Below are 19,644 nucleotides of genomic sequence, written 5' to 3' on the forward strand. Positions count from 1 at the left end.
CTGGATAAAGTTTTCTCATGTTGTCATATGTCATTGAGGTTGTGATTTGTGACCATGTCAGAGCACTCACTCTTGATCTCCGCTATCAGGGGGAGGAAACATTTTTGAGTCATTATTAGGTGACCAGCCTTAACATGGCTGAGAACCTGAGGTTTTTTACTTTTTCTTTTGTTTTCCAAATGTGTTAAGCTCCCGGGAGGGCTTGTCATAAGAAATCCCATCCATCTTGGACTTTTGTCATCCCAAGTCTTTTTGCTTAGATAGGGCAGTGGCAACACGAGTCATTTGCTTTCCTAAGCCTATTCCTTAGAGTACATATTTTATTCTGTTGGGTTGGGGAAAAGATCATTGGGATTGGTTTTTCACTGAAGAAGCTGTTGGATCGAGTCACTTAAAATCAATACACCACTGGAAATTCTAATAGTCCATGGCCAGAAGATGGATTCTTTAAATTGGGACTTCTAATTTAAAAAATATATTTTAGAGCACTCTTATGCCAAACGGTTGATCAGAGGATTGAATTTCAAAGAAAGACAACTAATAGTGTTACGGCTAGCCTTAAAATTTCTTTTGACTAAATTACAGAGCAATAATCTGACTTAAAACAAAGCTAATTTTTTTTTTTTTGTAAACTCAAACTGGTTGCCTTAGATCCTCTGAGAAAATAAGAATAAAAGCCACTTTGCCTTGTCACTGAAGACTTAAAAATTTTATGCTTCTACTGCTGCATCCTGGATTTAATTTTGGATGAGGGAACCAGCATTGTTTTGATATTTGTGTGAGTTTTGAGTTTTTGAGTTGCTCCTTCATCTCTTTGAAGATGCCTCATGCATGCTTGGCTAAGCCAAAATCTTGGTTAAGGCTTATTAATTTCATTTGGGAGGACACTTTTGGTTAAAAAAAAACAAATCAAATGCCAGAAATATCAGGTGTTTGTCCTACCTAAAATCTGATAATAAGAAATCTGTGGCCAGGTGCAGTTGCTCATGCCTGTAATCCCAGCACTTTGGGAGGCCGAGGTGGGCAGATCATGAGGTCAGGAGATCAAAACCATCCTGGGTAACACAGTGAAACCCCATCTCTACTAAAAATACAAAAAATTAGCCGGGCATGGTGGCGGGTGCCTGTAATCCCATCTGCTTGGGAGGCTGAGGCAGGAGAATGGTGTGAACCTGGGAGATGGAGTTTGCAGTGAGTTGAGATCACGCCACTGCACTCCAGGGTAGGTGACAGAGCAAGACTGTCTCAAAAAAAAAAAAAGAAAAAGAAAAAAAGAAAAAGAAAAGAAAAAGAAAAAAAATCTGAAAGTGTTAACAGTAGATAGCTGGTCAGATGTGAGCAGGGCAGGAGAGATCTTTCCACCTCCACATACTAGAAATGTCAAGTGAACATCACCAGGTGATGGTCAAGTCAGGTGGTTGTTAACCGTCTCTCTAAAGTAGTAATTGGTTGCAGGTAGTGCCAGGGAGATACAGTCTCACAATAGATAGAATACACCTGCAACAGGTGATCAGCAGCTTCCGGAAAAGTTGTCAGATACTGAGCAACTGGGCTGATATATATGCATTAAGAGGTAACATAACAGAGTTTCCGGTATATGACCTTCGGGGACTTTTTTTTTTTTTTTTTCATTTGAGAAGCATTTTGTAGGAACTATGTTTTTAAATTTTTTATTATTTTATTTTATTTTAAAATCTTTCCTTTCCGAAGGTTTTTGGGGATTTGGTATTTAATTACATAAGTTCTCTAGTGGTGATTTGTGAGATTTTGGTGCACCCATCACCCGAGCAGTATACAATGAACTCAATTTGTAGTCTTTTATCCCTCACCCCCTTCCCACCCCTTTCCCCAAGTCTATTTTATCATTCTTATGCCTTTGCATCCTCATAGCTTAACTCTCACTTATAACTGCTGTTGTAAAAGGGGTTCAGTTCTTGATTTGATTCTCTGCTTGGTCACTGTTGGTGTATAGCAGAGCTACTGATTTGTGCACATTAATTTTGTATACTGAAACTTTGCTGAATTTATTTATCTGTTCTAGCAGCTTTTTGGAGTCTTTAGGGTCTTCTAGGTATACGATTATATCAATTGCAAACAGCGACAGTTTTACTTCCTCTTTACCGCTTTGGATGCCCTTTATTTATTTCCCTTGTTTGATTGATTTGGCTAGGACTTTCAGCCAAATCTGTTGAATAAAAGTGGTGAGAACCAGTGGCCTTCCTTGTCTTGTTCCCCTGCTGAGAGTGAATGCTTTCAACTTTTTCTCATTCAGTATTATGTTGGCTGTGGGTTTGTGTGCCAATTTTGCTGAGCGTTTTAATCATAAAACGATGCTGGATGTTGTCAAGTACCTTTTCAGTGTCTATTGAGAGGATCATGTGATTTTTAAATTTTGTTCATGTGGCGTACCACATTTATTGACTTGTGTATGTGGAACCATTCCTGCATCCCTAATGTGAAACCTACTTGATCATGGTGGATTATGTTTTTGATGCGTTGTTGGATTCGGTTAGCTAGTATTTTGTTAAGAATTTCTGCATCTGTGTGCATCAGGGATTTTGGTCTATAGTTACCTTTGTTATGTCCTTTTCTGGTTTTGGTATTAGGGTGATGCTGGCTTCATAGAATGATTTAGGGAGAATTCCATCTTTCTCTAGCATGTGGAATTGTCCTTGAATTTGTTTTGTTTTGTTGTTAATTTTTAAATTATCTTTTCAATCTTGCCGCTTTGTATTGGCCTGTTCGGGGTTTCTAATTCTTTCTGATTTAATCTAGGAGGGTTTCATATTTCCAGGAATGTATTCATCCCCTCTAAGTTTTCTAGTTTATGCACATTAATGTGTTCATAGTACCTTTGAATGATCTTTTGTATTTCTGTGGCGTTGGTGGTAATAGCTCCCATTTCATTTCTAATTGAGCTCATTTGGCTCTTCTCTGTTCTTTTCTTATTTAATCTTGCCAATGGTGTATCAATTTTATTTGGTATTCCAAAAATCCAGCTTTACGTTTTATTTATAGTTTCTACTATTTATTTCAACTGCATTTAGTTGTGCTTTGATCTTGGTTATTTTCTTTCTTCTGCTGGGTTTGGTTTTGGTGTGTTCTTCTTTCTTGAATTTCTAGAAGTGCAACCTTAGATTGTCTACTTGTGCTCTTTCAGTCTTTTTGATGTAAGCATTTAAGGCTATGAACTTTTAGCACTCTCTGCAGAATTCCAGATGTTTTGATAGGATGCATCACTATTGTTCAGTTCAAAGAAGTTTTAATTTTCTTGATTTCATATTTGACCCAACGATCATTCAGGAACAAGTTATTAATTTCCATGTGTTTGCATGGTTTTGAAGGTTCCTTTTGGAGTTGATTTCCAGTTTTATTCTACTGTTGTCTGAGAGAGTACTTCATATAATTTCAATTTTCTGAAATTTTTTGAGACTTGTTTTGTGGCATATCATATGACCTATCTTGAAGGAAGTTCCATTTGCTGATGAATAGAATGTATATTCTGGGTTGTTGGGTAGGATATTCTGTAAATATGTCTTAAGTCTATTTGCCCTAGGGAATAGTTTTAATCCATTGTTTGTTTTTTTTTTTAAATTATTATTATACTGTAAGTTCTAGGGTACATGTGCATAATGTGCAGGTTTTTTTACATACGTATACTTGTGCCATGTTGGTGTGCTGCACCCATCAACTCGTCATTTACATCAGGTATAACTCCCAATGCAATCCCTCCCCCTCCCCCCACCATGATAGGCCCCAGTGTGTGATGTTCTCCTTCCCGAGTCCAATGAATCTCATTGTTCAGTTCCCACCTATGAGTGAGAACATGCGGTGTTTGGTTTTCTGTTCTTGCGATACTTTGCTGAGAATGATGGTTTCCAGCTGCATCCATGTCCCTACAAAGGACACAAACTCATCCTTTTTTATGGCTGCATAGTATTCCATGGTGTGTATGTGCCACATTTTCTTAATCCAGTCTGTCACTGATGGACATTTGGGTTGATTCCAAGTCTTTGCTATTGTGAATAGTGCCACAATAAACATATGTGTGCATGTGTCTTTATAGCAGTATGATTTATAATCCTTTGGGTATATACCCAGTAATGGGATGGCTGGGTCATATGGTACTTCTGTTCTAGATCCTTGAGGAATCGCCATACTGTTTTCCATAATGGTTGAATTAGTTTACAATCCCACCAACAGTGTAAAAGTGTTCCTATTTCTCCACATCCTCCCCAGCACCTGTTTCCTGACATTTTAATGATTGCCATTCTAACCAGTGCGAGATGGTATCTCATTGTTGTTTTGATTTGCATTTCTCTGATGGCCAGTGATGACGAGCATTTTTTCATGTGTCTGTTGGCTGTATGAATGTCTTCTCTTCTTTTAAGAACTGTCTGTTCATATCCTTTGCCCACTTTTTGATGGGGTTGTTTGTTTTTTTCTTGTAAATTTGTTTGAGTTCTTTGTAGGTTCTGGCTATTAGCCCTTTGTCAGATGAGTAGATTGCAAAAATTTTCTCCCATTCTGTAGGTTGCCTGTTCACTCTGATGGTAGTTTGTTTTGCTGTGCAGAAGCTCTTTAGTTTAATTAGATCCCATTTGTTAATTTTGGCTTTTGTTGCCATTGCTTTTGGTGTTTTAGACATGAAGTGCTTGCCCATGTCTATGTCCTGAATGGTATTACCTAGGTTTTCTTCTAGGGTTTTTATGGTTTTAGGTCTAACATTTAAGTCTCTAATCCATCTTGAATTAATTTTCGTATAAGGAGTAAGAAAAGGTTCCAGTTTCAGCTTTCTACTTATGGCTAGCCAGTTTTCCCAGCACCATTTATTAAATAGGAAATCCTTTCCCCATTTCTTGTTTTTCTCAGGTTTAGATGGCTGTAGATGTGCGGTATTATTTCTGAGGACTCTGTTCTATTCCATTGGTCTATATCTCTGTTTTGGTACCAGTACCATGCTGTCTTGGTTACTGTAGCCTTGTAGTATCGTTTGAAGTCAAGTAACGTGATGCCTCCAGCTTTGTTCTTTTGACTTAGTATTGTCTTGGCAATGCGGGCTCTTTTTTGGTTCCATATGAACTTTAAAGCAGTTTTTCCAATTCTGTGAAGAAACTCATTGGTAGGTTGATGGGGATGGCACTAAATCTATAAATTACCTTAGGTAGTATGGCTATTTTCACGATATTGATTCTTCCTGTCCATGAACATGGTATGTTCTTCCATTTGTTTGTGTCCCCTTTTATTTCACTGAGCAGTGGTTTGTAGTTCTCCTTGAAGAGGTTCTTTACATCCCTTGTAAGTTGGATTCCTAGGTATTTCATTTTCTTTGAAGCAATTGTGAATGGAAGTTCATTCATGATTTGGCTCTCTGTTTGTCTGTTACTGGTGTATAAGAAAGTTTGTGATTTTTGCACATTTATTTTGTATCCTGAGACTTTGCTGAAGTTTCCTATCAGCTTAAGGAGATTTTGGGCTGAGACACTGGGGTTTTCTAAATATACAATCATGTCATCTGCAAACAGGGACAATTTGACTTCTTGTCCTAACTGAATACCCTTGATTTCTTTCTCTTGCCTGATTGCCCTAGCCAGAACTTCCAACACTATGTTGAATAGGAGTGGGGAGAGAGGGCATCCCTGTCTTGTGCCCATTTTTTTCAGTTTTTGCCCATTCAGTATGATATTGGCTGTGGGTTTGTCATAAATAGCTCTTATTATTTTGAGATACGTTCCATCAATACCAAATTTTTTGAGCGTTTTTTGCATGAAGGGCTTTTGAATTTTGTCAAAGGCCTTTTCTGAAACTATTGAGATAATCATGTGGTTTTTGTCTTTAGTGCTATTTATGTGCTGGATTACGTTTATTGATTTGCGTATGTTGAACCAGCCTTTCATCCCAGGGATGAAGCCCACTTGATCATGGTAGATAAGCTTTTTGAGGTGCTGCTGGATCCAGTTTGCCAGTATTTTATTGAGGATTTTTGCATCAATATTCATCAGGGATATTTGTCTAAAATTCTCTTTTTTTGTTGTGTCCCCGCCAGGCTTTGATATCGCGATGATGTTGGCCTGATCAAATGAGGTAGGGAGGATTTCCTCTTTTTCTATTGATTGGAATAGTTTCAGAAGGAATGGTACCAGCTCCTCCTTGTACCTCTGGTAGAATTCTGCTGTGAGTCCATCTGGTCCTGGACTTTTTTTGGTTGGTAGGCTATTAATTATTGCCTCAATTTCAGAGCCTGCTATTGGTCTATTCAGGAATTCAGCTTCTTCCTGGTTTAGTCTTGGGAGAGTGGAAGTGTCCAGGAAATCATCCATTTCTTCTAGATTTTCTAGTTTATTTGCATAGAGGTGTTTATAGTATTCTCTGATGGTAGTTTGTATTTCTGTGGTGATATCCCCTTTATCATTTTTTATTGCATGTATTTGATTCTTCTCTCTTTTCTTTTTTGTTAGTCTTGCTAGCAGTCTATCAATTTTGTTGATCTTTTCAGAAAACCAACTTCTGGATTCACTGATTTTTTTGGAGGGTTTTTTGTGTCTCTATCTCCTTCAGTTCTGCTCTGATCTTAGTTATTTCTTGCCTTCTGCTAGCTTTTGAATGTGTTTGCTCTTGCTTCTCTAGTTCTTTTAATTGTGATGTTAGAGTGTCAATTTTAGATCTTTCCAGCTTTCTCTTGTGGGCATTTAGTGCTATAAATTTCCCTGTACATACTGCTTTAAATGTGTCCCAGAGATTCTGCTATGTTGTATCTTTGTTCTCATTGGTTTTAAAGAACATCTTTATTTCTGCCTTCATTTTGTTATATACCCAGTAGTCATTCAGAAGCAGGTTATTCAGTTTCCATGTAGTTGAGCGGTTTTGATTGAGTTTCTCAGTCCTGAGTTCTAGTTTGATTGCACTGTGGTCTGAGAGACAGTTTGTTATAATTTCTGTTCTTGTACATTTGCTGAGGAGTGCTTTACTTCCAATTATGTGGTCAATTTTGGAATAAGTGTGATGTGGTGCTGAGAAGAATGTATATTCTGTTGATTTGGGGTGGAGAGTTCTATAGATGTCTATTAGGTCTATTTGTTGCAGAGCTGAGTTCAATTCCTCGATATCCTTGTTAACTTTCTGTCTCATTGATCTGTCTAATGTTGACAGTGGGGTGTTGAAGTCTCCCATTATTATTGTATGGGAGTGTAAGTCTCTTTGTAAGTCTCTAAGGACTTGCTTTATGAATCTGAGTGCTCTGTAGTGGGTGCATATATCTTTAGGATAGTTTGCTCTTCCTGTTGAATTGATCCCTTTACCATTATGTAATGGCCTTCTTTGTCTCTTTTGATCTTTGATGGTTGAAAGTCTGTTTTATCAGAGACTAGTATTGCAAGCCCTGCTTTTTTTTGTTCTCCATTTGCTTGGTAGATCTTCCTCTATCCCTTTATTTTGAGCCTATGTATGTCTCTGCATGTGAGATGGACCTCCTGAATACAGCAAACTGATGGGTCTTGACTCTTTATTCAGTTTGCCAGTCTGCATCTTTTAATTGGAATATTTAGTCCATTTATGTTGAAGGTTAATATTGTTATGTGTGAATTTGGTCCTGCCATTGTGATATTAACTCGTTATTTTGTTCGTTACTTGATGCAGTTTCTTCCTAGCCTCGATGGTCTTTACATTTTGGCATGTTTTTGCAATGGCTGGTACCGGTTGTTCCTTTCCATGTTTAGTGCTTCCTTCAGGGTCTCTTGTAAGGCAGGCCTGGTGGTGACAAATTCTCTAAGCATTTGCTTATCTGTAAAGGATTTTATTTCTCCTTCACTTATGAAACTTTGTTTGGCTGTATATGAAATTCTCGGTTTAAAATTCTTTTCTTTAAGAATGTTGAATATTGGCCCCCACTCTCTTCTGGCTTGTAGAGTTACTGCTGAGAGATCTGCTGTTGATGGGCTTCCCTTTGTGGGTAACCCGACCTTTCTCTCTGGCTGCCCTTAAGATTTTTCCCTTCATTTCAACTTTGGTGAATCTGGCAATTAGGTGTCTTGGAGTTGCTCTTCTCGGGGAGTATCTTTGTGGCGTTCTCTGTATTTCCTGAATTTGAATGTTGGCCTGCCCTACTAGGTTGGGGAAGTTCTGGATAATATGCTGCAGAGTGTTTTCCAACTTGGTTCCATTTTCCCCGTCACTCTGGCACCCCAATCAGACGTAGATTGGGTCGTTTTACATAATCCCATACTTCTTGCAGGCTTTGTTCATTTCTCTTTCTTCTTTGTCCTTCAGATTTCTCTTCTCACTTCATTTCATTCATTTGATCCTTGATTGCTGATACTCTTTCTTCCAGTTGATTGAGTCGGTTACTGAAGCTTGTGCATTTGTCACGTATTTCTCGTGTCATGGTTTTCATCTCTGTCAGTTCGTTTATGGCCTTCTCTGCATTAATTATTCTAGTTATCAATTCTTCCACTCTTTTTTCAAGATTTTTAGTTTCTTTGCGCTGGGTACATAATTCCTCCTTTAGCTTTGAGAAGTTTGATGGACTGGAGCCTTCTTCTCTCATCTCGTCAAAGTCATTCTCCGTCCAGCTTTGATCACTTGCTGGCAATGAGCTGCGTTCCTTTGCAGGGGGAGATGCACTCTCATTTTTTGAATTTCCAGCTTTTCTGCCCTGCTTTTTCCCCATCTTTGTGGTTTTATCTGCCTCTGGTCTTTGATGATGGTGATGTACTGATGGGGTTTTGATGTGGGTGTCCTTCCTGTTTGATAGTTTTCCTTCTAACCGTCAGGACCCTCAGCTGTAGGTCTGTTGGAGATTGCTTGAGGTCCACTCCAGACCCTGTTTGCCTGGGTATCAGCAACAGAGGCTGCAGAAGATAGAATATTGCTGAACAGCGAGTGTACCTGTCTGATTCTTGCCTTGGAAGCTTCCTCTCAGGGGTGTACTCCACAGTGTGAGGTGTGGGGTGTCGGTCTGCCCTTATTGGGGATATCTCCCAGTTAGGCTAGTCAGGGGTCAGGGACCCACTTGAGCAGGCAATCTGTCCATTCTCAGATCTCAACCTCCATGTTGGGAGATCCACTGTTCTCTTCAAAGTTGTCGGACAGAGTCGTTTGCATCTGCAGAGGTTTCTGCTGCTTTGTTGTTGTTGTTGTTGTTTAGCTGTGCCCTGTCCCCATAGGTGGAGTCTACAGAGACAGGTAGGCCTCCTTGAGCTGCTGTGAGTTCCACCTAGTTCTAGCTTGCCAGTGGCTTTGTTTACCTACTTAAGCCTCAGCAATGGCGGGCAACCCTCCCTCAGCCTCGCTGCTGCCTTTCCGCGAGATCACAGACTGCTGTGCTAGCAATGAGGGAGGCTCCGTGGGCGTGGGACCCTCCCGGCCAGGTGTGGGATATAATCTCCTGGTGTGCCCGTTTTCTAAGATCCTTGGTAAAGCGCAGTATTGGGGTGGGAGTTACCCGATTTTCCAGGTGTTGTGTGTCTCAGTTCCCCTGGCAAGGAAAAAGCATTCCCTTCCCCCTTGCGCTTCCCAGGTGAGGCGGTGCCTCGCCCTGCTTCAGCTCTCGCTGGTCGGGCTGCAGCAGCTGAGCAGCACCGATTGTCCTGCACTCCCTAGTGAGATGAACCCAGTACCTCAGTTGAAAATGCAGAAATCACCTGTCTTGTGTGTGGCTCGCACTGGGAGTTGGAGACTGGAGCTGTTCCTATTTGGCCGTCTTGCTCCGCACCCCTCCCATTGTTTGTTTCTTGACTTTCTGTCTTGATGACCTATCTAGTGCTGTCAATGGAGTATTGAAGTCCCTCACTATTATTGTGTTACTGTCTACCTCATTTCTTAGGTCTAGTAGTAATAGTTATATAAATTTGGGAGTTCCAGTGTTAGGTGCATATATATGTAGGATTGTGATATTTTTCTGTTGGACAAGTCCTTTTATTATTATATAATGTCCGTCTTTGTCTTTTTTTAACTGCTGTTGCTTTAAAGTTAGTTTTTTCTGATATAAGAATAGTTAGTCCTGCTCACTTTTGTGGCCATTTGCATGGGGTGTCTTCTTCTACCCTTTTGCCTTAAGTTTATATGACCCTTTATGGTTAGGGGAATCTCTTGAGGGCGGTAGCTACTTGCTTGGTGCATTATTATCAATTCTGCAATTCTGTATCTTTTAAGTGGAGCATTTAGGCCACTTACATTCAATGTTAGTATTGAAATGTGAGGTACTGTTCCATTCATCCTGCTATTTGTTGCCTGGATACCTTGGTTTTATTCAGTTATTTATTGTATTTTTGTTTTATAGGTTCTGTGAGATTCATGCTTAAAGAGGTTCTGTGTTGATGTGTTTCCAGGATTTGTTTCAATATTCAGAACTCCTTTGCACAGTTCTTGTAGTGTTGGCTTGGTAGTGGCAAATTGTCTTAGCATTTGTTTGTCTGAAAAAGACTGTTATCTTTCCTTGATTTATGGACTTTAGTTTTGCTGGATATAAAATTCTTGGCTGATAATTTTTTTTAAGGAGGCTGCAGATAGGTATGCATGCTCATTTGAGGTGTTCTTCTGTTATCGAAGATTACTAAAATCACATGGGTTGAAAAGCATTTGGGATTATTTACTTAATTGAGTACTCATTTATTTTTATATTAATTTGATACCATGTATAAACACTATATAAACATAGATATGGACATATACATATATGTGATACAACATACAACGTATACATGTGCACATAAAGATAGAGGGAGACAGAAATACTTTAGATTTTTGACTTTAAAACTTTATGCGTGGAACCCATAAAACTCACTATTTAAAGAAAAAGTTGTATTTAAATTGTGCTTTTGTAAATAGAAAAAGTTAACGTTTGTCTGAGGAAGCCCTTGCTGAGTTTTAGAGAAATTGGGTAGTAAATTTACATCTCAATGCAGAGAGAGAGTGAGATAGAAAGAAAGAGAGAGAGAATTTGGGTGTGTTCAAGGAAGATTAAAAATAGATGCCAGGGTAACACAACAATGATAGAAATTTATAACAGGATTTTATTAGGAGACCAATTTTATTGACATACATAGCTTTTATTTTGGTCTGTTTTCCAACTGTACTCCAGGAAACACACTACACAGGCTCCCTTCTTAAGTGCTGGTGGGCCACTGCACATGCAGACAGACCACTTTAAGGGAAGAATCAGGGGAAAAGAGATGCACATTCCAGAATTATGCCAACATAACAAAGCCTAAGTCAAAGGTCAAACCACAGACGTGAAATCTCATCGCCTGTTTGGCCCTATTTTCAGTGTACTTTACTTTCTATAATTTCTGCTCTAAAGCTTTTAAATGAACTTTCACTCTTGCTGTAAAACTTGCCTCAGTCTCTTCTTCTGCCTTATGACCCTTAGTTGAATTCTTTCTTCTGAAGAAACAAGAATTGAGACTGCTGCAGACATGTACAGATTTGCTGCCATTAATATACCTTAGTGCCATTCTACATGATAAAAAATATATATATTCATATATATGTATAAACATGTATGTATTCATAGAGACCTTGAATCTACATTCTTGTTGCACTTTATGTAAACAATTCAGGTATCACACTAAAACTTATTTTGGAAATAAATTGGTCCCAAATGATTTCTATTTCATAAAATGGGAAACAGGAGGGGGAAAATTATTTTTCAGAGGAAAACAACAGAACAACAATTATTACATTTTATATTTGTTCATTCTTTTTTTTGAATTTTGTTATTTACCTACAATTTTGACTGAATCCTAAATCTTTTCCTGTCCAGAAGTTTCATAACTAATGGTTTCAGATATTTCTTCAATTTTTCCTCCAAATTGGTGTATTATAAATTTGAACTGTGCTTTTCAATATTTTATCATTTTTTAAAATTACACGTTTAAGTTCTGGGATACATGTGCAGAACCTGCAGGTTTGTTACATAGGTATACACGTGCCATAGTGTTTTTCTGCAGCAATTATCCCATCATCTACATTAGGTATTTCTCCTAATGCTATTCCTCCCCTAGCCTCCCACCCCCCAACAGGCCCCAGTGTATGATGTTCCTCTCCCTGTGTCCATGTGTTCTCATATCCAACTCCCACTTATGACTGAGAACATGCAGTGTTTTGTTTCCTGTTCCTGTGTTAGTTTGCTGAGAATGGTGGTTTCCAGCTTCATCCATGTCCCTGCAAAGGACATGAACTCATCATTTATTATGGCTGCATGGAATTCCATGATGTATATGTACCACATTTTCTTTATGTAGTCTATCATTGATAGGCATTTGCGTTGGTTCCAAGTCTTTGCTATTGTGAATAGTGCCACAATAAACATGCGTGTGCATGTGTCTTTATAGTAGAATGATCTATAATCATTTGGGTATATACCCAGTAATGGGATTCCTGGGTCAAATGGTATTTCTTGTTCTAGATCCATGAGGAATCGCCACACTGTCTTCCCCAATGGTTGAACTAATTTACACTCCCACCAACAGTGTAAAAGCATTCCTATTTCTCCATATCCTCTCCAGCATCTGTTGTTTCCTGACCTTTTAATGATCACCATTCTAACTGGCATGAGATGGTATTTCATTGTGGTTTTGATTTGCATGTCCCTAATTACCAGTGATAATGAGGTTTTTTTTCATGTTTTTTGGTCACATAAATGTCTTCTTTTGAGAAGTGTCTGTTGATGTGCTTTGCCCACTGTTTGATGGTTTTTTTTTTTTTTTTTTTTTTTTTTTTTGTAAATTTGCTTAAGTTTCCTGTAGATTCTGGGTATTAGCCTTTTGTCAGATGGGTAGATTAAAACTTGCGAGCTGAAAGTAGAAGACTTATATAAACTTCTGGAGAAATCATAGTAACTTATATATAAATAACCTTTATGCCTGCTGATGAGTAGACTACACAAAATGTACACATGAACACTGGATTCAGACTGTAATTCAGAGAATTGTGTCAGATTGCCATTGCAATTGAAAGATGCTTCAGAAACTCTAGAAAAGCTAGTCTATAGACTGCTGCAGACATTACAGGTGAACCAACATACAACTGAAAGGGTTAGAACGATGTTTGCCAAACACATTGCTCTAATTGAAGCAGCATTTGTGTGACTTTAATAAGGTTCCAGGATTATACTGTCCCTTTGTTGCTGTGACTTCCCTTTGCCCTTTTCTGATTTGTCTTCATGTCCTTTTCCATGGGACGTGACTTGTTAAGAATGAGCCTTCCTAGTCATGTAGGATCAGATGAAACATACTGCCACAGGGGTCTTCTACAATGCTTTCTCTGAGAGCTTTTGAAGAATTGTGGGGCCAGGTGTGCTGGCACAGGCCTGTAATCCCAGCCCTTTGGGAGTCCAAGGCAGGAGGATCACTTGAAACCAGGAGTTTAAGACCAGCCTAAGCAACAAAGGCAGACCACATCCTTACTATACAAAATAAATCAAATTAGCCAGGTGCAGCGATGCATGCCTGTAGTCTCAGACACTTGGGAGGCTAAGGTGGGAGGAGCGCTTCAGCCCAGGAGTTCAAGGCTTCAGTGAGTACACTCTAGTCTGGGTGATAGGGCAAGATTGTGTCTCTTAAAAACAATACATAAAATTAAAAAAGAAAGAAAGAAGAGAAAAAGAGCGGGGTAAACAGGAAATCCAAAGATCTCAGGCATCTCTGGATGATTGTCTGAACAAATTATTTTTTCCTTGCTTCAAAACCTTTCAAGATGTTTATTTCTTTGTAAAAGAAAGACATGCCATTTGTAACTTTAGGTGAGTAATCAAAATCTAGCTCCTAAAACTCTCATTCTCTATTTTAACACTGTTTTAAGTCTCATTCTGATAATACTTATTTTCTAAGGCACACAATAAAGGCAAGATTAGATCTATTGTTTTTCTACCCACTCCATCTCTTCCTACCTGCCTTCTCTCCTTTAATCAAGTGTATACATACTAAGCCTCCAGAAACCTCTTCAGAGAGAACACAAGCCACAGCAGTTTTTTGAAACTCTTGTTTTTCCAGGTTGCTCCGTCAAGCTCTGGCTCAATAAAACTCAGTTGGTCAAGATTCTTGCCTCAGTCTTTCATTCTGGATAACCAGCATGAGTCCTGCAAAGCCCTTTAGTAATCTATTGCCTGCCTAGTTGATGTGTGCCTCGGTAAGTCATGTCTTCGTGAGTCAAACACTCTTCTTCCTTTTCTGCCTTTCCCAACCATACCACCCAGTGCTGAGTGCTCTGATCCGACCCCAGCTCCCAGGTTGTTTGTACTGGTCTAAGAAAGCAAGACCAGGAAGGGCAGGTTGAGAAGGAGGTAAGAGGCCAACAGCCGTGGGATGTGGCAAGTGGGGCTGTCGTCGCTCAAAGCTACACTCCCTGGGTGCATTTTATGAATTTTTCTGGATTTGGAATCTTTTCCCTGTGTGTCTATCTAGAAACTCACCTTCCTCCTACTTTCTTCTCATTACACTTTGTGTTTCTAGTGCACTTGTTTCTATCCAGAGAATGACTATGCAAATTGTTGACAATAGAATAAAAAATGACTTTTTGTGAGACATGGAACCTGGTCTTTCTTTTTTCCAAAAAAGATTGAGGTTTCTAAAACCTTTTATGCAGGGCTGTGCAGTTGTGAGTATAGTGTTAGGGAACAGGTGCATAAGTGAAGGATGAGACAGAAAACAAAATGCTGGCTGTCAAATCCTGAAAGGAAATGGGACAAAAATCATTTTTGAAGGTGGATGTCATTCAGGAGACCTTGTAAATCTCAGAATGTCCTTTTACCAGATGAAGTGGAGGATGAGGTTAAATTATGGAGTTAGGTGACAGTGGGCGCATACTTCTCTGCCACAGTTTTTTTTTTTTAAATCTGTAAAAATTAGGATGGTGGTAATTAGGAATTTTTTGTCATGACTGTAGCTACATGAAAAGCACTTAGGATGTGCCTGTTGCATAGTGAGTGCTGCGTTACTGTGTGAGCTATTATAATTATGGGAATAGGCAAAAGTGCCACCCTGGCCATGCAGAGTGTGGAGGTACTTTCTAGTCAGGGTCCAGGCAGGCCAGCTGGAGATGAAGCTGGTTAGTGGGGAAAGTTAACTTCCAGGAGTAGAAGAATTTAGGTGGAGTAAGTCATGCACAATATTCTGTAAACATTCCATTACCCAACAGCAGGAATACTTAGAGTGGTGTGGCTTCCATGACAATCATTATCTCCTGGGAATCTAAGAATGTGTCCTAGAGTTGAAAGGCTTTGATGTAAGCCAAACCCAGAAATAGGCTTCATGGCTGCCTTGCCGACAGCATTCATCTTGAAAAAGGAAAGCATTCCTCTTGCTAAAGGAATACCCTCTTCTGGCCCAGGCCATTATTTTTGTTTTTATACTATCCTAAGTTTTAAAGTGTAAGGAGAAAGACTGAAGAATAAAATAATGAAGTGCATGTATGAAATAACAGGGTAGAATTGAGACTGGTATGTGTAAGTTAAGAGAAATCACGTATAAATTTTGTGTGAACAAAAGAAGGATTTCTTGTTGCAAACAGACCTCTCCATATAAATAATACCCATTGCCTGGAGTGGATAGCAGGCTCCATCACAAGAACACACCATCAGAGTCATGAGAGAATGGATAGTGTGGCTTCTTTAATTGGCAGGTTAGACTGAGAAAGCTATTGAAGAGAAAGGAGTTGAAGGAGGAGATGGGTGAAGGCAAGAAAAATGGGATGGTGAAAGGAAAGGACTGAAAGGAATGTTTACCCAGGGCTCCTCAGGCACCAGGCTGTGTGACTAATGTCTTACACATGTTAATTAACTCTTCCACTGTCATTTTCTGACGCAGTAAGAGTCAGCCTTACACTGCAGATGAGGAAAGAGGCTGAGGGAGGTCAAAGGAGTGTCCTAGGGTCATCCAGCCACTTCATAGCAGAGCTAGTATGTTTCACTGTGGTTTGTGCAGACAGAAAAGTGAGACATGGAAAGAAGGCAAAACATATTTTTGTTGTGGGTGATATTTATGAAAGTGACCTGTATGGGGCAGATTAGTGGCCTCTTAAAAGTGTCCACAGCCGGGCTGTGTGCGGTGGCTCACGCGTATAATCCCAGCACTTTGGGAGGCCGAGACGGGCAAATCAAGATGTCAGGAGTTCGAGAGCAGCCTGATCAATATGGTGAAACCCTGTTTCTACTGAAAATGCAAAAATTAGCTGGGCATGGCGGTGGATGCCTGTAATCCCAGCTACTTGGGAGGCTGAGGAAGGAGAATAATTTTAACCTGGGAAGTGGAAGTTGCAGTGAGCCGAAGTAACCCCACTGCACTCCAGCCGGGACAGCATCAGTGAAACTCTGTCGCAAAAAATAAAATAAATAAATAAAATCCACATCCTAACTCTTGGACCACGTGCCTTTACTTTTCTTAGCAAAAACTATGTTCAATGGTGATGAAGTTGAGTATCTTGAGATGGAAAACTTATTTTGGATTATCTGGGTGGCTCCCAGTGTCATCATAAAGGTCCTTGTAAGTGAAAGAGAAAGGCAGGAGGGTCAGGGTGAGAATGATGCAGCCTCAGAGACTCCACTGGACATTGCTTGCTGTGAACATGTGTGACAAGACAAAATTACAACTAATTTAATTTTAGATGTAATTGGCTTTTACTTGTGTTTTATGAGTTGGGGCAGCTCTCCCTCTGTAGATACAGTGATAACTCCTCCTCGGCAATACAATTACAAAACAGTGGGTTTTGTCAAATGCGAATCAATAAACAAGGCCTTAGAAATAAATTGATTGGTTAACATCAGGGTACTTCAGGTCACTTTTTTTTGGTAAAAGTTAAAGCAGAGGTGACTTCATTATTATGCTCACTCAGGTAGACTGGAATCATCTTTTTACAGAAAAATATGATCTGTTTTGAGAGCTATCTGCTTCCTTAAAATTTCCGTGGGAGTATATAACATTTATCATGTGTGGCTCTATTTTGGAGTGTCTGTATTCTCACTTAGGTGAGGATATAACCAAAACTTAAAGCATTAACATTGATCTCAATAACCGTAATTTTAGGCTTCCATCAATTCTTTTCTTTTCTCTTTTTTCAATTTCCTTTGTCTTAAACATTTTTTTTTATATTTTATGTTCTAGGGTACATGTGCACAACGTGCAGGTTTGTTACATGTGTATACATGTGCCATGTTAGTGTGCTGCACCCGTTAACTCATCATTTACATTAGGTAATCTACTAATGCTATCCCTCCCCCCTCCCCACCACCCCACAACAGACCCCGGTGTGTTATATTCCCCTTCCTGTGTCCAAGTGTTCTCATTGTACAATTACCACCTGTGAGTGAGAACATAAGGTGTTTGATTTTCTGTTCCTGTGACAGTTTGCTGAGAATGATGGTTTCCAACTGCATCCATGTCCTCATGAAGGACATGAACTCATCCTTTATTATGGCTGCATAGTATTCCATGGTGTATATGTGCCACATTTTCTTAATCCAGTCTGTCATTGATGGACATTCGGGTTGGTTCCAAGTCTTTGTTATTGTGAATAGTGCCGCAATAAACGTCCGTGTGCATGTGTCTTTATAGCAGCATGATTTATAATCCTTTGGATATATACCCAGTAATGGGATGGCTGGGTCAAATGGTATTTCTAGTTCTAGATAGTCGAGGAATCGCCACACTGTCTTCCACAATGGTTGAACTAGTTTACAATCCCACCAACAGTGTAAAAGTGTTCCTATTTCTCCACATCCTCCCCAGCACCTGTTGTTTCCTGACTTTCTCATGATCGCCATTCTAACTGGTGTGAGATGGTATCTCATTGTGGTTTTGATTTGCATTTCTCTGCTGGCCAGTGATGATGAGCATTTTTTCATGTGTCTGTTGGCAGCATAAATGCCTTCTTTTGAGAAGTGTCTGTTCATATCTTTTGCCCACTTTTTGATGGGGTTGTTTGTCTTTTTCTTGTAAATTTGTTTGAGTTCCTTGTAGGTTCTGGATATTAGCCCTTTGTCAGATGAGTAGATTGCAAAAATGTTCTCCCATTCTGTAGGTTGTCTGTTCACTCTGATGGTAGTTTGTTTTGCTGTGCAGAAGCTCTTTAGTTTAATTAGATCCCATTTGTCAATTTTGGCTTTTGTTGCTCTTGCTTTTGGTGTTTTAGACATGTAGTCCTTGCCCATGCCTATGTACTGAATGGTATTACCTAGGTTTTCTTCTTGGGTTTTTATGGTTTTAGGTCTAACATTTATGTGTTTAATCCATCTTGAATTAATATTTGTGTAAGGTGTAAGGAAGTGATCCAGTTTCAGCTTTCTACTTATGGCTAGCCGGTTTTCCCAGCACCATTTATTAAATAGGAAATCCTTTCCCCATTTCTTGTTTTTATCAGGTTTGTCAAAGATCAGGTGGTTGTAGATGTGTGGTATTATTTCTGAGGACTCTGTTCTGCTCCATTGGTCTATATCTCTGTTTTGGTACCAGTATCATGCTGTTTTGGTTACTGTAGCATTGTAATACAGTTTGAAGTCAGGTAGCCTGATGCCTCCACCTCTGTTCTTTTGACTTAGGATAGTCTTGGCAATGCGGGCTTTTTTGTGGTTCCATATGAACTTTAAAGTAGTTTTCTCCAATTGTGTGAAGAAAGTAATTGGTAGCTAAATGGGGAACGCATTGAATCTCTAAATTACCTTGGGAAGTATGGGCATTTTCACAGTATTGATTCTTCCTATCCGTGAGCATGGAATGTTCTTCCATTTGTTTGTGTCCGCTTTTATTTCATTGAGCAGTCGTTTTTAGTTCTCCTTGAAGAGGTCCTTCACATCCCTTGTAAGTTGGATTTCCAGGTATTTTATTCTCTTTGAAGCAATTGTAAATGCCAGTTCATTCATGATTTCACCCTCTGTTTGTCTGTTACTGGTGTATAAGAATCCTTGTGATTTTTGCACATTGATTTTGTATCCTGAGACTCTGCTGAAGATGCTTATCAGCTTCAGTAGATTGTGGGCTGAGACGATGGGGTGTTCTAAATATACAATCATGTCATCTGGAAACAGGGACAATTTGACTTCCTCTTCTCCTAATTGAAAACCCTTTTTTTCTTTCTCTTGCCTGATTGCCCTGACCAGAACTTCCAACAGTATGTTGAATAGGATTGGCGAGAGAGCGCATCCCTGTCTTGTTCCAGTTTTCAAGGGGAATGCTTCCAGTTTCTGCCCATTCAGTATGATATTGGCTGTGGGTTTGTCATAAATAGCTCTTATTATTTTGCGATACATGCCATCAATACCGAATTTATTGAGAGTTTTTAGCAAGAAGGGCTGTTGAATTTTGTCAAAGGCCTTTTCTGCATCTATTGAGATAATCATGTGGTTTTTGTCTTTGGGTCTGTTTATATGCTGGATTATATTTATTGATTTTCATCTGCTGAGCCAGCCTTGCATCCCAGGGATGAAGCCCACTTGACCATGGTGGATAAGCTTTATGATGTGCTGTTCGATTCGGTTTGCCAGTATTTTATTGAAGATTTTTTCATCAGTGTTCGTAAGGGATATTGGTCTAAAATTCTCTTTTTTTCATTGTGTCTCTGCCAGGCTTTGGTATCAGGATGATGTTGGCCTCATAAAATGAGTTACGGGGGATTCCCTCTTTTTCTATTGATTGGAATAGTTTCAGACGGAATTTTACC

The 19,644-nt window shown here is 39.3% G+C and overlaps 1 protein-coding gene across 1 annotated transcript in view; it reads right to left on the reverse strand.

Annotated features, from left to right (window-relative positions):
* Positions 1-381: 381 nt before the first annotated feature.
* The window catches only part of LOC114675609 (pregnancy-specific beta-1-glycoprotein 7-like), a 40,732-nt gene continuing 21,469 nt past the window's right edge, over positions 382-19,644 (reverse strand). The window contains exon 7 of the mRNA XM_077983053.1: positions 382-983. The gene's annotated coding sequence lies outside the window, so the exon portion shown is untranslated. The remainder of the gene's footprint in view (positions 984-19,644) is intronic.

This window comes from Macaca mulatta, chromosome 19 (genome assembly GCF_049350105.2).
Source record: "Macaca mulatta isolate MMU2019108-1 chromosome 19, T2T-MMU8v2.0, whole genome shotgun sequence".
Classification (NCBI taxonomy): domain Eukaryota; kingdom Metazoa; phylum Chordata; class Mammalia; order Primates; family Cercopithecidae; genus Macaca; species Macaca mulatta.